General features: G+C 33.7%; 1 pseudogene; it reads right to left on the reverse strand.

Moving 5' to 3' along the window:
* Positions 1–7,835: 7,835 nt before the first annotated feature.
* LOC109169730 lies at positions 7,836–12,336 on the reverse strand (annotated as a pseudogene).
* Between the last annotated feature and the right edge of the window lie 1,139 nt (positions 12,337–13,475).

Below are 13,475 nucleotides of genomic sequence, written 5' to 3' on the forward strand. Positions count from 1 at the left end.
CAAATGGGGTATTGAGTAGTGTAATACTCAATTACACTTAGCTTAATGTTGGGTAGCTAATTAAGAGCTGAGATTAACATGCAATTATACTTATATTCACCAATGGGTATGCTGTGTTCCACAAAATTATACCTATTTTTTGTTAATACTTCAAATCTCATGTAACTTTACATTAACTCATCATATGCAAGTCTTACTATATTGTATACCTAGTTTTGATAATATAAACACCCTCTCTCTCTCTATATACATGATTGTCCTATAAAAAATGAGGGCAATCCTTACTCACCCATCAATAGTTGGAAATTTTAATTTAGTTTTATAAAAAAAGGCATGGTCAATTTTATAATTATTACAAAAATTTAAAAGCAAGATGTACATAAGATCACCCATATAAAATTATAATAGATTTGTCATCCTACAACATAGTAAGTTGGCAAAATGCATAATTTACTACACACAAAAGTTATTATATTGTTGTGATAGATATAACAGAGTCACCAAATTTAGTCATATATTTAATCCATTTTTCTCTATCATTTTTAATAAGATTTATATGAATTGTGTAATTGTAAAATAATAAATTACGGTGTAGCATAATATATGCACGCATAATCCTAAACCACATGCTAAATACTTTTTTAAAAAATAAAAATTAAATTAGCCGTTTATTCAATTTTGGTGGCTGAGTTGAGTTAACCTTTCTTATTATTATTATTATTATTATTATTATTATTATTATAATTATTATTATTATTATTTGGATTGATTATAAACTCTCTCTTTTTTCTTTTTTTTTTTTTTTAAAATTATGATCTCCACTACGAGTGACATTTATAATATTTGGAAGAATTTGAATTCAATGCTAATAATTTTTAATTTTTTTTTTAATGTACAATGCTAATAATTTCATCTGCTAATACACCTAGAAGCTAAGCTAAGATATGGTGCGGTATGAAGAATAATGTAGGTTAGCCCTAGCATGTTATTGTCATACTAAGATACCTTGTACAGAAATAGGGTGTTGTATTTATGAAGAGCTGAGAATGCATGTGATGCTGAGCGATATATATCATATCATTATTATGTGGACCCAATTCAATTGCAACAGTCTTTAGCTCAGTATTTTTTAATCAAAATATTTTGGTTCAGGTAATGGTTAAGAATTTTGGTTAATGATTAATTCGATTAAAAAATCGGTTAATCAAATTATCTGATTGGTTAATTGAATTACGTGTGTATATATATATATATATATATGTGTGTGTGTGTATGTGTGTGTTAATTTTTTATAATTCATACATAATATTTGACGATTAGTTTTTCAATTTTTATCATTTATGTGGTTAATGTAGTAACTACTTTTTGATGTGCAACTATGGATTTACAAAATTTATTTAAAAAGAGTTAATATCACAAATGGTTCGATCCTTTGACTATAGGGGTAGTACTCCTTTAGTCCTTTTAGTCATCGACTTTCAATTCGACCAAAAACATACCTTGTTATTCTTTTTTTTACCACAAATAGTCTTCCGTTATAATTTATGTTAAATGAATGTTAAATCTAATGTTAATATCATCAAATTTAAAAACATTAAATGTTCCTCAGCTGATGAATGAAACCAAATACCCTTCATTGAGTCTATTTTTTCCCCAATTCTCCTCTACAGCTTCAACATCCAGAATTTGGAGCGAAAAAATGCTAACAGCTTCAACACCCAGAATTTGGAGCGAAAAAATGCTAACAGCTCCAACACCCAGAATTTGAAGCGAAAAAATGCTAACAGCTTCAACACCCAGAATTTGGAGCAAAAAAATGCTAACAACTTCAACACCCAGAATTTGGAGCGAAAAAATGCTAACAGCTCCAACACCCAGAATTTGAAGCGAAAAAATGCTAACAGCTTCAACACCCAGAATTTGGAGCAAAAAATGCTAACAGCTTCAACACCCGGAATTTGGAGCCAAAAAAATGCCATGTTCAACTTTTTATTGGTTGGTGCTGATAGATTTTGTGGTTGGTTTTAACTTGAAGTGTTTATAGATTTTAATATTTATTCAGAATTTTAACTTTAATATTAATAGATCAATATTATTTTTTATTTTTGTACAAATAAAATTAACATATAAGCAAAATATAGTATCTGTTCATATCACACACAAAGAGTTAATAGTGCCTCCACTAAGGCTTGAACTTACAATCTCCCATATAGGAATTCAACCCGAGTGCCATTAGACCACACAGTCGTGTCATCATATTGAGAGACTCTAAATTTAAAATATATATATATATATATATATATATATATATATATATATATATATATACACTCATATTTGTACTTTATTTAAAAAAAATTGAAATTCATTTTATATAATATATAGTTGAAAATAATTTTTTTGTTTAAATCATGATAACATTAGTTCAATATTTTGATTTGGATTGATTATAAACTCAAATCATTTTTATTTTTGAATCTTTCATTTTAAGAAGTGAGATGGATGATAGGCTGATAGGATCCGGATTAAAAGAGAAAATGGATTGAAATGTTGGGTGGGGTGTACAGTGTCATAAAACCTAGCATAAAATTGGGGTGGTTAGTAGTGTACCATGATTTTCTATCTCAAGAGAGCTGAAAGCTGAGAATGGCATGCAACTAACCCACACTTATTATACTTTTTTTTCTAATGCTGCTGGGAGATATGGAGTATATAAGATGTCAGCTCTCTCTGATCAGAAATCATAATTACACTACTTGTCTACTCTTGTATGACCCTACCCAAGATTTCATGTCATTCTCTCTCATCATTAAACCAACTATAGATTGCTGTATTTACACTATCTGCTTAATGCTATCACTATATCATCATTGCACCTTTAATTTGTTTTTTATTTTTAAATTTCAACAATAAAGTGAATAAACTAAGGTGGTGTATCTGTGTAATAAACTCAACAAGTTTAATTTGTACGTATTCAATTCAAATGAATTTTTTTTTTTTTTTTGAAATTGGGAAGTATTAAAGTTTTTAAAATGAAGTTATATTCGATTAAGACTTTTAAAGGGTATTTAAAAGTCTGACCCTATTCACAAAGTTATAAACTTTTATCGTTTAAAAAAAAAAATTATTTTTAGAACTTTTGTAGTTTTTTTTCTTATCAAATATAAATAGTTGAAATTCATCTATCACCTCCAAAATTTTTAAACTTTCTTTCTACCAACTTTGAATGCTTTCTCTCCTTATTGAAACTCTATTTATTTATCTTTTCTTTCTATTTAAACTCTACAAACCTTATACCTAAATCCAATAATTATTTTTATATTATCAATAAACGTGGTCGTATATATTCAGTAATAAATAATGGCAAATTACCCTATGATAAAATAAGTTCAATATTTAATTTGCATTTTATGAAGAGAGAATGACATGGGATATAGGGTAGGGTCCACAGGGTCACACTACCTAGTACAAAAATGGGGTGGTCAAGGGTATTATGATTTATGATCTCCATGGAAGAGAGAGCTGGAAATGGCATGCATGCAATTATACCTAGTGTTAATGTAAATAAAATATCAACTTTTTTTATTTTTTTTGTAATGAATATTTAATTATTACTGAAATATTGTTTGGGTTTTTACTTTACGTGCGTATCTTGGTTAACTTTTTTTTTTTTTTTAAATGCTCTAATTGAATTATGTGTAGGTATTTTCAAAAAAAAAAAAAAAAGAATTATGTGTAGGTAATTTAGTTATTATATTTAAATATTTTTATTATTTTATGTTTTATATAGCTAATGAATTTTATTATTTTATTATGTGTAGGTAATTTAAATATTATTTTTTGAAAAAAAAAAAAAAGAAAGATTATAAGCGGTGGGTACTCGTAGTGGACACCCGCACCCAGTGGGGGTGGGAGTGGATTTTGAAAAGTTCACCCGATGCGGGTTAGGGGTGAGGATGGGTGAAAAAAATATAAAGTGAGTCGGGTGATGGATGTAGCCTCCCTGACCCACACCCGACTCATTGCCATCCCTATTCCTACCTAATACAAAAACGCTCCCATTTCCTCTTTTCCTTTCGCCTGATAAGTCCCAACATCATTATCCAGACCATTAAGCCCTTTCTCTGAGCCCACCTTTAGGAACACGTAGCGTTATGCTGTGCAATGTATGGTGCACACAGTTGCAAAATGACGTCATTTTATTTTTATTTTTTATTTTTTTAAAAAAAAAAAAGAAATTTCGTGCGAATTGTAATTAACGGCGTTAGGCAGTTTCCTTTTGTATTCAAACAGTATGATACATTCATAAATTCATAACTATATATCCACAAATTCATAACTATATATATCCACAGAATTACATAACTATATATTCATAATTTGACAATAGTACATTCAGAAATAATAACTACACATTCATAATTTCATATCCATATATTTATAATTTATAATTTCACAATTAGACATTTATAATTACATAACTCCATATTTAAAATTCAAAGTGCTTGTTCACAGAGAAATATATCCATAATTTCAAAACTATATATCCGCAACTTCATAACTATATATCCATAACCTCATAACTATATATCTACAACTTCATAACTATATATCAACAACTTCATAACTATATATTTAGAACTGCATAAGTATATATTCATAATTACACGTCGATTAGAGTTTTTGAAAAAAAAAAATTGATTGGTGGAGTTAAACGGTGCCACTAATGGCACCATTACTTCATTATATTAAAACGGTATCGTTTTGTAACCGTGTGCATCATGCACGGCATAATTTGTGTAATTTGTGGAGGAAATGGGATGAATAGTGGGCCTGGTCTAGGAATGGAGAAATGTGAAGAAAATAAATTGCTTTAGTCACCCCCCTGAGCTCCAAGTGTTAGCACCCATCTTAATTGTACTAGTATAGTTGTTACCTTTGACACCATATATACTTGGCACAAATGACGCAGGACCAAAGGCTTTTCTTCTCCTTTAGTGTTCTCAGCTCCATCCTAACTTTGCAAGGAATGAATTGAAGATAAGGCCATATTCATTTGTTTAGAGCTTCTAATCCCCAGCCTCCGTTCTCTTTAGGTTGTGTGACCATATTTCACCCCACAAGTCGATCTGTGATTTATTTTATCCAACTGAAGAGATTATTTGTGTGGTTCGCCCATGTATGAAAGGAACACTAATATGCCTCCCTAGATTATCTGTCTGCTGAATACCTGCAAGGTTGGAGATTCTCCTAGCTTCCCTAATATCCACGTTGGCTGAGAAGAAAATTTGTGATTTCTGTTAGGAACCTTGTATTAGGATTTTGATGATACCAATGTAATGTAGAAAGTAGACCCCTAACTCTTACGTTTTTCTTGTATCGCTACTTTCGTTCTAGACGAAAGTTGCCATAACTCATATGTAATTCGTGTTAAGCTAGAACAAACACACGAAAAGAGTTATGAATAGAAGATAGGCTGATCAAGACGAAAGAAGACTCCACAGCAACGAAAGAAGGAGTTGTCATTAAGAAGACAGTTCTTTTCAAGACTTTCTCAACAAGTATTCTTCTTCTCATCAACAAGAAGAATGTTCTACCTGTCTGATTTGACAACATCCTAGGACAATAAGGACCTCAACTCATGGGACACGCTCTCCAAAGAGCATTTAATGAACCTGTACTATCTCTGGAGCTAAAAGACAAAAGCCATCAAGTCCTCCATACCTTCAACGGCTACATAGTACAAACCCATCAATGGAGCATTAAATGCATGAGGCTCCATGGTCCTTGTCCAACGGATTAAAGGTTCGAAAAATTCATCTCCCTCCAACGGATGAATTTTCATCACCTATATAAACCAACCTTCATCAACTAAGAAGGTGCTGGTTCATTAACACTCTACTCACTCTCTTGCAAAAAGTCCTTGAAAAGCTAACAATCTCAAAGCTTTTTGCGAACCAGTTAATTAAGGTGTTAAGGCATTTGAAGTAGATCATCCATCACTGCCCTACATCTTGAAAGAAGTCTTGCACTCTTGAAGCAATCATCCCACACCATCAAGACTTCACAGTTGGAGGAATCAAGAAATACCTTCTTACCAACCTCAACTTAGAAGAAGAAGTTGATAGAGGCGGAGTAAACTCTCGGAGTTGAAAAACCTTCAAAGGCTGTCCGGCTTAGTGATCAAGGAAGTCTTTGTGTAATTGTACTAAAGAGTGATAGTGCAATCCTTCCAACAGTTGTGGAAGAAGAGTGGAAGTAGGCAACGTTTGGCCGAACCACTATAAAATCTCGTCTCACTCTTCTCTTTATTTTACTGCTTGCATATCATCTTTTTCATCACTCCTCTTAACTTTTCATCAAACTCGTGCAACCCTCTCTTTATAATCTTTCCGCTGTGCTTATCTTACTCAAAAGTGTTATCAGGGTTTTTCTTTTAAAAACTAAAGAAAAACGAGAGTCTATTCACCCCCCCCCCCCCTCTAGACTCACCACACAATCTATCGGGACCAACAATTTCTCCGGACTCACCTTTTGACCTGAGGCTTCCCTAAATTTTTCCAGACAATCTTTAATAATCTATCCTTATGATCCAGTGAAACTTCAGCAAAAAGAATCATGTTATCAGTAAAAAAAAAATAAGTAAGAAAGAGCAGGACCATACCTGGATAGCTTGATCCCTTTTAATATTTCACTCTTTTACTAATAATAATAGTACTAGTTTCAATCTTTAACTCCTTTTTAGGTAAATTTATCTATATGTTAAAAGTAGAAATTTTTTTTAAAAAAAAAAAAAAAAAAACATTGATTTCTTATATAATTGAAATATTTTACATTTAGGAGAATTTGGATCGAATCTCTCAAGTGCCCCTACCACCGTTGAGGCATTACCTGATAGGGATAGGCAGGAGACAGAAAATGTCTTGGTTATATCCATTGTAAAGTTTACTATTTTTTTTTTTTAAAGTCAAATTATTACATATAAGTATTATTGATTGTCATCTTTTGGTTTTAGGACGAAGTTGGGGAGCCTTTGAGTTCCAACGATGCATCAGAGTTTGTAAGTATTATACTATTTCTATTTTATTTTACTTCTCTTATTTACTGCTCCGTATTAAATACTCAAACAATTTGAAAATAAAAGGCTAATTCATTAATCATAAATAGAAATGTTTACAATACAGATCGTTAGAATGACAAAACTTGGATCGCTGACTATTTTATAAATTTGAAGCCGAAGTTGTTGAATGAACTCGGTGCTTCTTCACAGATCTGGTCAAACATAGCCAAGCCTGACTTTGGTTTAACCATTTTATCATTCCACGTTTATGAAGAGAACTCGCCAAAGAAACGAGAGGAAAACTCGCCAAAGAAACGAGAGGGAAACACTCGCCAGAGAGACGAGAGAAAACAAACTAGTCAAAGGAACAAAGGGATAACGTAGAACCAAAATAAATGAAAAAGATGATAGAAAACCTGTCAAATCTGGAGAGTCTCTAACGCATTCTTTGAAAAAACGATCAGAGATAATATGAGATCTAACGCTTATTCCTAATGGAGTCTACTAATGGCACCGCCTGCTCGACCCTCCATTAGAGGGTCAGCCGGCAGCCGAAAAAACAAAACTGGTTTTTGTTCATATTTTCTTTAAAATTTTTTCATATATAATTTTTAAATTTAATTTTGTTGGTCCGATTGAGTGGTGAAAAGTCTAGAGAAGTGAATAGACTTTTCAAATTATTAAAAATTTTAACCCTTTAAAGATTAGCTCTAAGAAAAGATAATAAGAATGATAATATTCAATACTTAAAAGTTATAACCTAGAATGCACAACATACAAAATTGTATCCGTGGATAGAAGAAGAAGATGTTGTCGAGAGCCGGAAAAGAGATTCTCTTAAAAACAGTGACACAAGCTTTACCAACCTATGCAATAAGGGTTTACCTGCTACCTCTGTGTTATAACCCAAGATCTTGAATAATATTCCAGATAATTACTGTCATTTGTTTTGTTTACTGCTTTCGTTTGTCTAGGTTAGCTGTCATATATTCCATCTTTATCTTCCTTATAGGAGTTTGTTAAGATAGGCTATCAGATGGAGTCGAATATATTGGCAGGTTTATGGAATGGAATGAATGAATTGAAATTACAATTTCTTCTTTCACTCTTCTCTCCAACTCTCTGCAATTCTATTCTTCCCTTTCTTCTCGATCTGTTCTTTCCTTTCCCTTCTTTCTACAAATCTCAGACCTTTCTTCACCTATAATTCTGCTTAAGCCCTTAGATCATCACACTCTGTCTCCGTGTGATCCGGCTACAAAAGTTGAACAAGTTCTGGTGGACTTCCAATATAACAGGACAGGTAGATAGGAGGCTACACTGGAACTCCTGGGACAATTTGTGTGCTCCCAAAAAGCTATGATGTGATGCAGACAGACACATACATACATCTTAATATGAATTTGATTGGATAGATGGATGGTTAATAAATTAAAGTTGCAATACTACCTCAGGAGCCATCCAGCGAAAGCTTCCAACATCAGCAGAAAAATCACCTTCCAGACCCTAGCTACACAGCCCAAAGTCCCCAAGCTTCACATTCTTCTTGCTTTCTGATAGAAAAATATTATCTGCAATCCAAGAAGATTAATTAGCTTGATGACTAATAAGCAGAATAGCTAGCAGCAAAAGTTAGGCCCGCAGAAAATTATTTACTGGGCTTCAAGTCGCGATGAATGATGCCATTTTCATGCAAATATGCCATTGCGCGAGAGATTTGTAATGCCATAACTAAAGCTTCCTTGCGGTCTAGGGTGGATGGTCTGATGTTCCATAAGTGCTTTTGAAGGGAACTTCCTTTCATGATTTCTGTAACTAATGTCATGGCTGGTTCCAGGCTGAACCCAATAAACTGCTCAACCATGAAACAACACATTTCATCGATCATATCTCCAGAAAAGATAGATGATGAATATATTACAAAAAAAAAAAAAAAAAAAAAAAAAGAATAACTACCTTCAGAATGTTGTCATTCTTGGCCGCAGCAAGCAACCTGACTTCCTCAGACAAATATGACATCCTTAGACTTTCTATTTCCAGAAATAGATAGATATTAGAGTAATTAGTCTTGATAAACTATTAAAAAAATAATAAGAAGAAAAAGAGCAAAGCTCTAGGAGAGCAAGCATGTTGACCTGTACAATTTAATCATTATCTGCTCTTTCAATTCCACTATCAACAACAGTACAGTGGTTATTTCATCATTTAGTTCTTCTCTTGTTAACTGCAAATTTTCAATCTCATTTAGAATTTATGTAAAACTAGAAGTTAATGTTGGTTAGGAGGAGATAGGTTGGAGATTCATGTGCAGATTGACAGGGAGGGAAAGCATCACAGAGGGCAGGGTAATGCAGCAAATAGTAACTTTATAATGTAAGAGGACTTACCTCACTTCGTAACGCATCGGTTGCAGTCCTGCGTTCTGCTGGATCAATTGCAAGCAGTGTATCGATCAGTGGCAGCGATGATGTTGGAAAATCTTTAAATGTCTCTCTAATGCATCGCTTGTATGGCTCTCGTGGCTTGAATAATGTTGCATTTGGTAACTTAGACTTTTTCCAATATTCATCAGATGGTGAACCACATAATTTATATATCTTATGTAGTTGCTCTACCTTAATGATGGAAAATATCAATGTCAGTAACCTCAAATAGAAGACTGCACCATGCTTTGCACCTATGCAGATTTATTTAATACAATCCAAAACAAGAGCTTATATAACCTTCAAGGCTTCAATTGTTTAATAGTGCACAAGAATAAGAAATCCATGACATAGTTGTACCTTTCAAGGAGGGACTTGAATCTCTTTATTTTATTATTATTATTTTTCTTGTTTTTCTCTTTTGGGACATGTAAAGATCTATGCAGATTCTTCAATTAACAATTACTGATTTATCAAAAAATAAAGAGAAAGGAAGATGGGAGTGTAAATGTTGATGAAAGAATGATTTATCTAAAAAATAATGGGGGTACTTTGGGATTCCAAAAAGGCAATACTCATTTACAACCTTAAATAGTTAAACAACTTGAGGAACAAAAACATATTGAAAGAGCTAAGGTAAGAAAAAAGAATTAATGTCAACTCTTTAAGCAAAATAAAGAAGGCTCAAGGAAGAAAAGGAAAATAAATTAGATCAACATGGATGAGCAAGAAAACCACAAGTAAAATTATTAACACCAAATGACAAAAGATTCTGAAGATATGGATAAAGTTGGAGCATTACTTCTGTACGACCAGGCATAATAGGCTTTCCGGCTAATAATTCTGCCAAAATGCATCCTGCACTCCATAAATCAATACCCACACCATAATCAGTTGCACCCAAAAGAAGCTCAGGTGGTCTATACCAAAGTGTGACCACTCTACTAGTCATAGGGTGTTTATGGTTAGGATAAAAAATAGTAGCCAATCCAAAATCAGCTATTCTGAGTATACCTGAGTTGTCAAGTAAAATATTTGAACCCTTAATGTCACGATGGAGCACATGACGATTATGACAATGCTCAAGACCAGACAAAAGCTGATGCATATAACATTTCACCTGCAAGAAATAAGCTACATTAAAGTAACACCACCACTTCCTAAATTTTAGCAATATAACCAAGACAATGACTTGTATATGAAAAAAAATACAGAATTACAGATCATCTCTCTAACCTGGGTTTCAGAAAACTTGATATCTGGACTTGCAACAAGTCCAGCCAAATCATGTTCCATGTACTCAAATACTAGGTATAAACTACATGACATTCTTGAAGTAACCAAACCTTCCAATTTGATAACATTGGGATGATCTAGATGTCGCAAATGATTATTTCTCTTGCCATGAATCTCACTCTCTGGTTCCAAATTGTCAAACCGCAATTTCTTTAAAGCAACAATCTTCCCTGTTATAGTGTCCCTTGCTTTATATACATTACTATACGCTCCTGGACCAATCTAAGAACACAAAAATATCAAGCATATTAATGAAGCAAAAAGTAAAGAAACAATAAATTAGGCATATACACATTAGAAAGCCAATCACAGTGTACCTTATCAATTTTCTCAAAAGTGTCCGCCCGTCTAGGAAGCCAACCCTCGATTGCTTCCCCAACATGAGCTGAAAGCCAGGATGGCCATCCAGCAGCAACCTACTCAGCATCCAACTTCCTTACCCCTGAAACCTCTAAAGTCTCTGCGGACTCAACACTTGTATTTTTACTCATAGTTCTTCTACATGTGAATGAGAATGTATGTGTGGATTTGGTTAGAGAATTTGAAAACAACTTGAAATTTACATTTGATGGTGATAAAAGGTTGATAGTTAACTGCAGAGTAAAAAGGAAACAACTTGAAATTTACACTTCACGCAAGGACACAATATTCTTCCTTCAACACATCTATGCTCAATTGCAAAATCAATTAATTTGTCTACCCCTTCTATATATTCCAAAGTATTTCGCGGCAAATTAACCCAAGATTTATCCATGCATAATCACTTCAACAATAATGTTAGAAAGTTACCTCTTGTGTTTCTCGGAGGGTTTCAAAAAGAATATATTTCCTGGAAATTTTGGTAAAACTAGTTGGATGAACATTCTAATCAAAGTCAAGCAGCCAGTCTGCTAAACAACCCTCACTGACTAAGTGACTAGTATATACTTTTCTTTCTCTTTATAATTTGTTTCATTTTAACAACCACAACAATTCATTTCTTTCCATACACCACTGCACTCTAACAACCAATTCTAATCAATAATTGCCAGATTAAGGTTTACACCTTTTTTTCTTTAATCAATTAACAAATTCTATTAGGCAAGATTAAAAACAATATTTGGCAAAAACTGATGGACTAATTTCACATTCAAAACAATATTAGTCTATTAGACATACTCACTGCTCATGCTCACATTCATATAAATAAAATTTGGGCAAAAATGAAATTAGAGAAATTAGGGCAAAAAATAATTAGCGACTAACCTGAGATTGTGAGACACTGAGACTGAGATTAGGAACAAACCACGACTCCTGCTATCCTGCTGACCGGTAAGGCGGCGACCGATCACCGGTGTGGCGGTGTTTCGTGTTTGATGGCGACTGGCGAGGTGCGACCATGCGAGGACAGAGGCACACACAGGGATAGAGCGACAGTGCTACGGTAGGGGAGACGAGAGGGTATCTTATACCAAATAATGGTACTCCGGTAGCGAGAGCCGAGAGGCAGAGAGGCGGTCCGGCGGACTGGCAGAGAGTGACGAAAGAGGCGAGCGACAGAGCAGTCTTTGGTCAAAATATGAAATAATGGAAATTCCAAATCACTTGTTTTAGAAATATTTAGCATTTAACATAAATATTAATATCAATATTAATGATTGTAGAGATGTAGCGGCGGTTATGATAAACCGCAGCAAATAATTGCAGAGCGACAGAGCAGTCTTTGGTCAAAATATGAAATAATGGAAATTCCAAATCACTTGTTTTAGAAATATTTAGCATTTAACATAAATATTAATATCAATATTAATGATTGTAGAGATGTAGCGGCGGTTATGATAAACCGCAGCAAATAATTGCAGTTAACAATAAGTTATTTAGATTTTCATATTAAATTAGCGGCGCCTCTAAATGACCTTTAGAGCCGGTTATATATAACCGCTGCTAAGTATATGTCGCTAAAAAGTCAGTTTGTTGTAGTGGGTCATTCATGCCAATCAAGCTAGTTTTGTTGCTAGAATATTTAAAGCTAGATACTATGCATCAGATTCATTCGTGGATATGATGAAGCGGTGGGTGAGAAGAAGGATGGGATGTGGACACGGTTCGAATGTTTTTTTCAGAAAGAGATGCCTCTCGAATCCTGGCTACACCTACATGTGTCACTAGTGAAGACATATGGTAATGGAGGCATGCTATCAATGGTCACTACACTGTTAAATCTGTGTATAGAGTCCTGGCCTTACCGAAGAATACAACGAAATGGAGCTTCCCTTCAAAGTCTGGAACGCTGCATGGAAAGCTAACCTGATCTAATTTGGAGGATAGTTCGAGATCAAGGCCCCGCACCACCGGTATCGACATCATAGATAGAGCCATGTTAATCAACACAAGAGGACATTTCATAGCTGCTATGGTGGAAGACTAGAGGGTGTTCAAGATCCATACATGGCAGAAGTTTTAGCCATTAGATATGTTGGAAAAATAGCATCAAAATGACATTTTAAGTGGTCATTTTATGATACAATTATTAGTGGGGTCCACTTCCGATTTGGGTTGGGTCAAAGTGGATTCCGGTTCTTCGTAGTGAGACGAAGAGATTGATATATTGTACGCTCAAAACGGGTAATGGGTGAATGAGATATTGATTCTCAAAGTAAACCCATAGAGTGAAAAAATGAAGGGAAAAAGAATGAGCTAAACAGCACTAGATGCTT

Source organism: Ipomoea nil, unplaced genomic scaffold (assembly GCF_001879475.1).
Source record: "Ipomoea nil cultivar Tokyo-kokei standard unplaced genomic scaffold, Asagao_1.1 scaffold3321, whole genome shotgun sequence".
NCBI classification, from domain to species: Eukaryota; Viridiplantae; Streptophyta; class Magnoliopsida; order Solanales; family Convolvulaceae; genus Ipomoea; species Ipomoea nil.